Genomic DNA, 12721 nt, shown 5'->3' on the forward strand with positions numbered 1-12721 from the left:
TGATGCCCCAACCTCGATATCTATAAAACTCTTGATGTTAGATCGGTCAATCAAGAGACCGGTGGGGATTTTATTTGATATCCTAGTCAAAGTGGAAAAGTTTATACTTCTAGTGAACTTTATGGTTTTTTACTATGAAATAGACCAAAAGGTGCCCATAATCCTTGTTCATTTATTCTTATCCACCGGAAGGGTCATTGTCAACTTAGAAATAGGGGAAATAAAGTTTAGGTTGGAAGAGGATGTAGTCTCTTTTAAGGTTTATATGATGAAGAAGCAATCTGTGAGCTTCAAGTTGTGTCCATAGTTGATATTGAGATTTAGGAGGTGAATGAAGGGGGGCTTTAGGACCCACCTTTAGAATGGAAGAAGAAAGGCGTCATGCATGAGGTTAACTAAGTCTCTATGTGGAGAGCAACCCACAAGTTACACAAATATGGATCATATACTTTATTTATAATGTTGTAGCATAGATTTTGGTTTTGGTATTTCAGTAACCCATGCATTTGTGGAATTATAGAGTGCATTGGATGAGCTTTAAATGGGAGAAAGTGTGAAATTTTTCCAATGAAAATTGAACAGGGGAAAATCTATCAAGTTGTGAATTGAGCTGAATAGAGGAAAATAAGAAGCAGAAATGATCTCAGTTATCATGATCGTGATCCCTTGGTTGTGATTGCAGCAATTCGTGTATCCGTTATCTTGTGAACTTTACTACAACTGCAGTCACTTAAGTTATATGACCAATGCTGATTTCCCCATTTCCATTACACTCTCTTTTCAAATTTTACTCTCTAATTGGATTAAATTCTGGCCTAGTTAGTGAGTTGTCCAACAACATCCCTGCATCCCTTTTGTATCAAAAATCTGGTAGGTTACATGAATCCATGCTTTGATTTTTAAAAATAGGCCATATAATTCATGATGTAGAGAGGGCCTAAATCTTTGATTATCATGCTTCCATATTTTCGTACTTGGTACTTGAGTGGTTTTAGTTGCTAGAATATGGTGTACAAATAAGTGGGAAAATCTTGAGTACCCAAAAATTTGTGTGAAATGTTGAAAAATGGAATGTGAACACCAAGTGTTTGATATATTACCCAAATAAATATTCAATAATGGTTTTTGCATTTGAAGGGCATAATCGAGCACCTAATAGTCTTGTTTATTCATCTTAATGTTAATAACTATTGTAAAACATGTCTACAGCTTAGAAATTGGGAAATTTTTAACATGGAAAGCTAGTATGAAATCAACCTCAATTATTGTGATCATGGTCATAGGACCGCAATGCAGTAACACAAACGCAGTTATAGTCCGCGATCGCGGTAACCAAGGCTACTTTGCTGCCATGCCAAAAATCCTGCACCTCCAATTTTTAGCCAAACACCACCCAGTTCCTATCCAATGAGCTTTGGTGAACAATGCCGCATAGTTTATATGTAAAATTTTCATTGATTAATGTCATATGTGTCTAGTGCTTTTAGGACAATCTCATGAAAAATTATGATCACATCAGATTCATGGCACTAGAGTGCCACACTCATTACTATAGTGATCTTTTAATGATAAAGTTGCTCCAAGAGAGAGGAATTAGCTTGTACAGTGTGCCAAAAAAGATTCTGAAAGTTCATGACAAGTATGATAAAATAGAGTGGAGGTGTTTTTCCCAAGATCCATGCAATGCAAACGAGCAATGGTTCCATGAATTCTATGCCAAGATTATCGAAGTTTCTTCCTCGGATCCACCCAAAATGACTATTAAGATCCAGGAAAAAATAGAGCGCTTTGAGGCGGAGAAAATAAATGATGTTTAAGGGCTCCCAAATGCAGACAAGGGGGAAATCAAATAAAAAAGGTATAAGTTGGGAATTTGGTTGGTAGATATATTGTGTCTCAAAAAAGAAGTCTCTTGGAAGAAACCAAAAAGCAATATAGTCATGAATGACTTTACTTCTGAGGATCGAATTTGGTTACACATTATATATATCCGAGCCTCCCCTATCACCCACGTGATAGAAGTCCCATATCTATGTGATTGTTTTTTTCCTGCATTCTAGATGGCATTCGTTTGGATATTGGTCTGCTTATGGTCAATGAAATGGACCACTTCAAGGACCAAGGAGGTATGCATCTCTTCTTACCCTCTTTGATTACTAAGCTTTGCAGGAGAGCGGGGGTTGATGAGTATGTTGAACATACTTAGGTGTGCTCCGGAACCACCATCTACCCATTGATAATTCCAGAAGAGGGCATACCTGGTAAAGGCAAGAAGAGAAAGATCAAGTTGGAGAATTTAGCATGCACTGAGCCTGAGTTTCATAGATCATCCACTATCGTTATTCTTAAGAATATTGTTATTGATATTATAGCCATCAAGGAACTTGTCTCTAGTTATCCCCAGGGACCGGGAGATCCCTCCACCACTTGTTATTCATATATGTTATAGTAGGACTATGAGAAGTACAAAGATGACCAAAAGAAGCAGGAAGCTACCACTGCTAGGATTGAGAAAGCCTACTCATCTTTTGTGGAGTCACATCAAGATCTTTGGATTGTACATGAAAAGATGGTCATAATATAAAATAAGAGGGAAGTTTTCTTTATCAAGATATGTAAGGGGGTGAACGTCTTCTAGAAGGTTCTAAAACCCCGAGATCGATTCCTTCCTCCCAGGTAGAGATTGGTTGAGGCCCCTGCTGAGTGGTCCAATCCTGAAGATATTGATGATGATGCAAAGTCTGAGAGTGACATAATCCCTTGATTCGGTCTCAGTAAGCACCCTTATCACTTTTATCGTTAAATATTTATGCAATTGGGACACTGCTACTATTTTAGTTTGGGGTGCCTATCTTGGTATTCATTTGATTTGGGCCTGTATTATTGAAACTTCTACATATTTTTCTGCTCTTTTGGATGATTCTAATTTTTTTTGTTTTGGTAGTAATATTCGGGCACTTTGATGGTTCCCGCATTTCTATGGATTATTTACTTTGTTCCTTGATGTTGCTTTATTTTTTTATTTGATGAGCTTTTCCCTATGATAGACTGAGTGATGACAGTCTTAATACGAAAGCTTCATGATTAGGATTTTAACCATCGATGTAGGGGAAGTCTGAGTACCTATGGCATGAAGGTCACCAATTCAGGGAAAATCTGAGTACCCATGGCATTGTTGATTTGGGATAGCATTCATACCTATTGGAACAGTTTGAATAGCCATATGGGTGATGAGCCCATATTAAAGCCACAATGTTAGACAAGATCTTAGGTTGTTTCCATGGTTAGAAAATTATATGTGGTGAAGACCTAAAATAAACAGCTCCCTCCGTCCAATTAATTTTAATAATTCAAGGGCATAGACGTGAGCAACACTGTAACAAACCTTTTTTTCCTTTTAAGACTCTGAAAGTGACTTAGGAAAAATTAGTTGGTACTTTATTTTTTTTCTCAAGTGGAAGGAACTATTGATCCCCAACGATGAGATTTGCATGCCATTTGTGGGAACTTTTTTGTCTATATCTCATGTGTACTTGTACTATCTACAACTTTCCCCATTAATCTCTCAAGGATAAATTTTGATTTTATTTTGTTAGTAAAATGATCCTAGGTTATCTTTGTGACATTGGAAGCCACTTTAGCAAAAAAAAGCCTACAAATACACAGGAGTTATCCCTAGTCACCCACATTAAGCCATTGGACCTTTCTTCGAAAAACACATTAAAATTCGTGACCCTTTTATAATTCCTCTCTTTAACCATATCCTTCTTAAACATAAGAATACCAATTGAGGCTGAAATCCAAATTTAGGGTTGTGAAAATTGAAAGAGTTTTCGTTTGGCCACAAAGTCATTAGAAAGTGCCAACGAGCTTAAGCAAATAAAGAAAAATAATTTATAAGAAATAAAGGATCCAAAAAATGAAAGAAATGCACGAATTATTCACACAAAAATAGAGAGAGAAGTTAAGAGAAAGTAGCTGAACCAACAAAGACAATGTAGGCACAACAGTGAAAGAAAAGAAGTGGCCCAATATCAATAGTGAAAAGAGTGTGACATAGAACTTCATGGAGGGTTTAGCCTTCTTGTTCTAAATTCATATCCAAACCTACCCTAAACATACATTACTAGATCAGAAAGCTCTTCATTATTCCCAACCAAATGTGGTCATTTTAGAGGTTATTGAAAATAGGCGCAAACCTATTAGCATTAAAATTTCTTGGGAGAGAAAGTGTTTGCTCTTAAATTTCTTGTTGCATGGTTGATAACTTGGGGTGCAAAATTTTTTTTCTTGTGAGGATGCATGTGAAAAAGTTGAGGTGGGTGATATTATCATCTTTGAAAAAATGAGACAAAGGGGAGTATAATATGGCTGAAGTCAAAAAGTGAGTCATTTCTAGACTAGTTGTAGTTTTCCCATGGTTTCTCCTTAAAGTCTATTGAATCCTTCAATATTCCATTTGATAATGAAGGGTATCGTTAAAGTAATTTTTGACAATGTATGAAGAACTTATTGTGGTAGTAATTAAGTTAAAGTCATCATATCACTGGGTAATAGAATGCGAGCGTACATGTGATATTTTCTTATGATAAGGGGTGGTGTTTCTTTAGGACAAGCAAGGTTTTATGTTAGAGGTGTTGATGAGTGTGATTTTTCCACTCATTTGTTCTCAAAATTCATACATACTACCATGTTTTGTACAAATAAAAGAGGCATAATCATTGTTAAATGCACTTATATCCACATTTTTTCAGGAATAGAGTTGGTGAGAAGAAAGATGTAGATTATAGCTAAAAGAGATCAAATGAAAGCAAATGAGTGAAGATAAAGACCTGGTGTAGTCATCAGCCTCAGTTACTATGACTGTGGCTCATATACCACGGTTGCAGTCAGTCAATAGGATCAACAGAATGCGATTGCTGAAGCACCACCATAGTTCCATTAGCCACAATCACAGAAAGCTCATGCGATCACGGCTAAGTGAAAATTATTGTCCAGGGAAGTTTTGTAAATTCACTTAGCTCAATCCAAATCCTTTTATAGTGTAAAACCCTTTATTTTTTGGGGTATTGCTTTATTAATAGAAATTTTTGAATTTGAAACAAGAACCCTAAATTAGTAAAAATTTGTGAAAAACTTTGGAGACTTGAATCTATAGTATTTGTCAAGGATGGATTCTTTAAACAACCCATATGATGGTGTATCATTATCTAAATTCTTCATGAGTAGCTAAATATATTAGTCATGGGATTATGTCGAACTAAAGTATATTTATGTATGGGTGTTGATGTGTTTACATGATTTTTAGTTGTTGATTATGGATTCCAACATTACTTGACGCTTAATAGTTGGAATTTCTGGGTGAAAACTCCTACTCACTAAATGGGTTAGATGGGTGAAAACCCCAAACTGTAGAAAACTTTCACCATCTTTGAGTGAGGGGTGAGGAGAACCTATGAGAACCCATATCAACAATGAACAAGGGCTGTAGGGGTAGAAGGAAATGATGGATAGTTAAGTATGTTGTTTGCTACCTTTTGCAATCTCAGAAATAAGTGTAAATAGAGTGTACAGTTATGGACATTGTTCTAGAAACAGGGATGCTCCATTGAGGTTTTTGGTGACTGTGAATGGCACACTTGCTAGGCACTCGAAAGAGCCAGTAGGTGAAATCTTTGAGGTTTGGTTGACAAATAAATTGCAATGACTTTCGACCTAGCGTATCTCTTGCTCAATAACTTGATCTCATGTTAAACCATCTATAACCTACACACTTTATACCTTTAGGCAGACATAATCCCAGGATTTCCTCCAATCTTGAATTTTAAATAAAAACTGTTACTCTTACTTGTAGTGTAATGCGAGATTGATACAACCCAAATCCTAATAAAACCCCAAAACTTACATTAAATGAGTATTCTTGCATTCACTTTGGATACCCTTTTTAGTAACTAGGGAACCCATAGTTCTTGAAGTTTAAATTCCACTCTGTGTGGATTCGACCCAACATGAGTTGGAATATTAGTAACGACCGCCTTACTCCTTAAAATGTGGGAGTAAGCTAAGCGTTATCAACTGCTCCCTTTACCTAGCTAAACATATCATCAAACACTAGCAACGACTGAATTCTAACTATATAACAAGATATCATGATTAAAAACATAAAGATATTTATGGTTTGTCAATAAACAACAATCGATAACCTCTAACTAATAACTTATTAACAATTACCAATCTAAACTAACAATAATGAATACCCAATACTCAACTCCATAGTAATATCCATAAAGCCTCTACTGATCCAAAAATAATCTAGGTTGGAACATGCCCCAGACTCTGGCAAAGACAATGAAAATATGATCTTTTTAACTCTAATTTATAAAAGGAGACCAATAGAATGATCAAGTCATCCAGAGAATGGAAGCTCACTAATTCACCACAAACTACCGATGAACTGAGTTGATCTACCTAAAACTTCATAAAAAAAGTAGAAGTATCTCAGTTGTCTGCATCTTGAGGGGATAAAACATTTGGAGTGGTAATTGGATTGAGCAATAGCATGTAATTAAGGGATAGGAGATAAAATAATTTGATGATCCACAATTCAAATATCATTTAAATATAATGCACATTGTCATGTAATTATATAAATATGTCATGTCGGGAAAAGGGGACAAGTCTTATCATAAAGTAAAATATTTTTCCTGGACTATGTAGCTCAATCGCCATAAACAGACACCCACAGGCTATATGGGTTCAGCTCTCCTTACTTAAAGGTCCCTAATGTGTCATAGCCGCATGAACCGAAGGTATCAAAGAAGACCAAGAAATGCCTCAACCTACGTCAATCCAATATACAATTATATTAATAGTATGAAATTTTCACACGACCATCAAGACCAAACCTCACATCGGCAAACATGAGTTTCCTGTGTAAGTCATCCAAGACCAACACCTTCACGACCTAGATACATAACCCCCATTAAACATAAATTAAACCAAGTTTCAGATAACCTATTTATTCAACAAATGATTTAACCATTAAAGCACACTATGGGTATTTTCATGCCCTTACACTTTCAAGCTTAACTCTATGCCACAACAAACACATTTACTTAGGGGAATGCCTCGACCACCTTTTTTCATTAAAACAAATATATTCAACAAGGCCTTCAAAATCCATGTTCATATTTTAACCATTTATGCAATGAAATATCATTATTGGGTAGGTCAAACCAAGTGACAATTTCTCAATTCAAATCTAATTACACAAGTGGAGTAAGGGAACTTAATTATTCAAAACCAAGTCAAAGTTTAAAATATCAATTTGGGGGATTACTTCAACCCCTCATTTAAATTCCAAAACCCATGCACCCCATTAGTTCAAAAATATTTAATTCAAGGCATGATTAACTTATGAAAACCATTGGAAAAGTATTAAGGAATCAAACATTCTAAAACTCTCAACAATAACAAAACCACATTCAATTCCATATAATTTCAAATATTTAAAACACATGCTTTTCATAAATAAAGATTTGGGGAAAAGTAGCATTCCTAAAATAAAAAGAGAAATCAACCCTTAAGTCCATAGATGCCCAACCTCATAGAAAACCTAAGTATTTTAACCTTGGAGAATTTATAGTGCTTGATAGAGTGTTTTGAGTGTTAATTGTATGCCAATGAAGTCCCTACGAGGGTTTTAAGTCGTGGGGGTTAAATGGGGTAGGAGAAAAATTACCAGAATGCCAATAGTTAAAAGATTGAGAACAAGCACCTAGTGAAACACCTTGCCTTTGGATCCTTAGAAAATTTCCTATGTTTATATTTTTGGACAAGGTATAGTTTGAGCATACTTTTTGTATACTAAGATACGGTTTAGTACCTTCTCTCTCATATGTTAATCAGTGTAGTTGGGTTAGTTTATATCTATGGTATGACTAGGTATCATACTAGTCAGATGATAGGGTACGAGTAGTATGTTATTAAGTTGTAAGATACCCTAAGTTGGCCTAGTGGATCCTATCTAAGGTACGACTAGGGTAGGGAGAAATTTGGTGTATTCAGTATTTTTGGAATTTGATTTTCTATTGTTTCTTGTGCTAGGTAGATTTTTGTTTTTTCTTACATTACTCCATGGCATCTGTCACAACTCGAATCGAGGTCCTAGTAGTGATGAGCACTCCAAACCAAAAATGCCTGGATGCCATTCTCTATCTAGTAGTCATGCATAATATTTATATAATAAAATAAGATGTGGAAATACAACTTAATACGGAATCATGGTCATACTCTAAACTCAATTTAATGATAAAGAATTAAAACCCAAAAACTCTATACAACCTATACACTAGTCTACAAAATCTCTATTATATGCTAGAATGACCACTATCTGAATTTGGGACAAGGCCCCCAGTGGACCCAAATAAAAATAAATAACATAGTCTAAAATAAAAAGGCGTTCAGGAATAGAGAAGGCTCACCACTAAATAGTCTCTTCTCTCTAAAATCTCTACTGCTTAGCCAGACCTCTAGATTAAGCCTTAGACCCTTAAAGGTAGGGGTCAATATAGTTGTACTAGTATGCAGATCAAATCCAAAATAATAATATTTATTCCACATATGTGAGAGAAATTTAAAATAGTTCATGAATATATCATATAGTAAGAATCACATGGGCATATTTAAATGACTCTATAAAATAATCTAAAATCTGTGACACTCTTTATTTTACTTTTGCACTAGGTGGTATAGCCTACAAAGCTGAAATTCCACGGGCTATATGGAATCTGCCATTAACTCGGCAGCCAAGCCCCCAACCTAAGTTTTCCGAAAGGGTCGGAGTCTCTTTCTCTACTACACTACAAGGCCATTGCCAGCGTTTAATAATAATATACCCATATCGGCAAAACACAGTTTTAGGCAATGAGTCGATTGACTCGTGCCTTCTTCGGGTAACCATGTAACCCTCTTTATGCCTATTTTTAACTCTTTAAAACATGTATTCTATGAAATCAAACTTTGAAAACTCTAGCTCCGTTATGGAATACGTTTATATGGTATCATCATACCGTTGACTTGAAAGCCGCGTCTCTAAGCCATTAATAGCATATTATAATTCTCTACTTTCAAAACATAAGGTTTGGGACCACCATATCAATAAATCATTTCACAAAACTCTTTCTTAACAATCATGTAAACATATGCAAGAAACTCTCTTTTTCAACATTTCAAATACACAAGATGGTCATATCAAAGTTCTCAATCACATGCAATTCTTTCTCTTTAAAACAAGGATATAGTTGTATCAAAAAAATCCCTCTCATCATCTCTAAACTATGTTCAAATACTATTGATATTAAGATAACCACTTTCAAACCATAAAATATACATTTCAAATCATTCCTGACAAGATCATAAACTTCAATTCATCACAAGAGAGGGACTTCATAATTATACTCTCAATCAATCTTAAAAACTCAATTTCATGCATATACATATGAGTATAAATCAATTTAAGGAGAAAGGCCTAAAGGCTAAATTAAAAATAGCATCGAAATATTCAGAATGCATAATTTAAAACATAGATTCCAAAACCTCTATATAAATTCATGCTTGATACACCTTAAATCATATTCAAGTGTTTCCATAAGCCCATGTAGTTTTAGATAAACCCTACTACCTTAGGCTATGAATTTTGGATGAATGTTTGTTTTTGGGATTCTATTGGTGTTTCTAATGGATGAATCCTTAAGCATTCAGGTTGAAAATTCCAATTCTTGAATTAATTTCGAGAATTAGCAGTTAAATCTCGAGTTCCTTTGGATTTTTTGAGGTTGAAACCCTAAGGAGTATCCTTGATTAATGTTGAGGAAAATATCAATAAAGTGGTGATTTGGGAGTATAATCACGTGTTAAGGATAAAAAGGGGTGGGGAAAATAAGTAAATTCCCCCTTGGATTCGGATTTTAAAAAATAAAACAACTGGGCATCGACACGATAGGCGACGAAGTGCGTCGATGCCATCAATACGATACCCAATGCATCGCTCCCTAATCGCGCCAAGCCTCAATACTTTTTTCTTGGCAGTTCCTGCATAAAATTTACAAATATGACGGGCGATGCAGCGTGCCAAGATCACGTTAGTCCACTATTTTGGGATACCAAACAAGGTCTAAGTACATCCCAAAAAAGCTAAAATTATCGGAGATGTACTATCGACTTGCCCCATCGCGAATCAGCTTAAGCATTAACTTTTAGAGGTCGGGAAGGTCATAAATAACTCATCAAAGATTTGGAGCTCAAAATGAGACTAAGTCCTTTTGACCCTTTGAAAAATTTTCATGTTTTCAACTCTATAAGCATGCTACTAAGAGATAACATATGGAGGACTTTTGTGGGGTGTTACATTATCCCCCCCTTGGGATCATTAATTCTCGAATGATGACGCAAAACACATACAAGCACGACTTCAAGCTTACTAAGGGCATAGAAAGAAAAAGGGAAAGATTGTACCTTCCATTTTATCATTCACCAGATCTAAAAGGTTTAAGTATCTAGACCGCATATCATCTTCTGATTCCCAAGTAGCTTCTTCAACTTACTCATTTTTCCATAACAACTTATCCAAAACTATTTCCTTACTCCTCTACTTTAGGACCTGACGCTCTCGAATAGTAATGGGTTCCTCCTCATAAACCAAAGAGTCTATCATATTGATATTCTCTACGGGTAACACTAAAGAATAATCTCCAATACACTTATTCAACATTGATATATGAAATATGGGATGGACCAAAGCCATACTTACAGGAAACTCTAACTCATAATCTACCTCATCTATCTTTCTCAAAATCTTTTATGGCCCTCTATATCGAGGAGTCAACTTTACCTTTTTCCTAAATTGCATAACTCCCTTGATAGGAGAGATTTTTAGAAACACCCAATTACCAAACTCAAATTCTAACTCCCTTCTTCTAATATCAACATAGGATTTCTGTCGAATCTGAGATGTTTTGATTCATTCTCTAATGGTTTTCACTTTCTCCATTGCCTGATGAACAAGATCAGGCCCAAATAACCATGTTTTACCCACTTCATACCATCCTTTTTCTCCTATACAATGCTTCAAAAGGTGCCATCTTAATACTGGCATGGTAGCTTTATTATACGTAAATTCTATCAATGGAAAGTGATCAACCAAACTACCTTTGAAGTCAATTACACAAGCCCTTAACATATCCTCAAGGGTCTAAATGGTGCACTCATCTTGCCCATCTGTCTGAGCGTGGCAATTCGTACTTAGGTTTACTTGGGTACCTAAACCCCTTTGAAAAAGATTTCTAAAACTTCGAAGAGAATTGCATACCTCAGCCATATATAATGAATACAGGTGCCCCATGCAAATGAACTATCTCCTCAATGTACATCTTGGCATAATCATCCCCTGAATAGTTAGAGCTCATGGGCAAAAAGTGAGCTAACTTGGTAAGCTGGTCCACAATTACCCAAATAGAATCTTACTTGTTTTGGGACCTCGAAAGTCCCGTAGTAAAATCCATATTGATTATCTCCCACTTTCATTGAGGCAAGGGTATCTCCTGGGATGTACCACCTGGACTCAAATGTTCCACTTTAACTTGTTGGCTATTCAAACACTTGGAAACAATGTCAACCACATCACATTTCATAGTATTCCTCAAATATATAGTCTTAAGATCATGGTACATTTTAGTAGTGCATGGGTGAACAACATACCTTGAAGTGTGCACTTCGCTAATGATCCTCTCTCGCAGACCATCCATAATTGGAACACACAGCCTACCTTGGTATCTCAAAATTTCATTACCACCAATTTCAAAAGTCATCACCTTCTGTTGACCTACATCTTTCTTAATTTGCATCAAGATGGGATATTTGGCCTGCTTATCTTTCACTTTAGCACAAAGGGAAGATTTACCTACCTCATGAACAACTACTCCCCCATCTTCAAAAACTAAAAGTCGAACTCCTATATTTGCAAGTCGGTGAATATCCATCACCATTTCCCTCTTCTCTTTCTCAACAAAAGAAAGACTGTCTATGGATAATCTGCTAAGGGCTTCAGCTACCACATTCGCCTTTCCAGGATGATAGTTCAGGCTCATATCCTAATCCTTCAAAAGCTCCAACCAATGCCTCTGCCTGAGGTTCAATTCTTTCTATGAGAAAACATACTGTAAACTCTTGTGGTCAGTAAATATATCAACATGTACTCCATAAAGATAGTGTCGCCATTTCTTAAGTGTGAATACTAGAACCGCAAATTCCAATTCATACGTAGGTTAATTTTGCTCTTGCACGTTAAACTGTCTAGATACGTAAGCCACCACCTTACTGTGCTGCATAATATCGCACCCAAGTCACACATGGGATGCATTATAGTACACAACAAAACCCTTTGTACCTTTCAAAAGAGTCAAAATAGGAGCAGTTGTAAAATTGTGTATCAACTTCTCAAAACTATTCTCACAGGAGTCAGAGCACACACACTTTACCTTTTTTTGTGTCAACTTAGTAAGTGGAGTCGCTATAGAGGAAAATTATCTACCAATCTTCTATAGTACCCTGCCAAACCAAAAAAGCTCCAAATATCGATTGGAGTTATAGGTATGGGCCATTTTCTCACTACCTCAACTTTTTGGGGATCAACTTTTATTCCCTCATTAGACACAATATGCCC

Source organism: Capsicum annuum, chromosome 10, assembly GCF_002878395.1.
Source record: "Capsicum annuum cultivar UCD-10X-F1 chromosome 10, UCD10Xv1.1, whole genome shotgun sequence".
Taxonomy (NCBI): domain Eukaryota; kingdom Viridiplantae; phylum Streptophyta; class Magnoliopsida; order Solanales; family Solanaceae; genus Capsicum; species Capsicum annuum.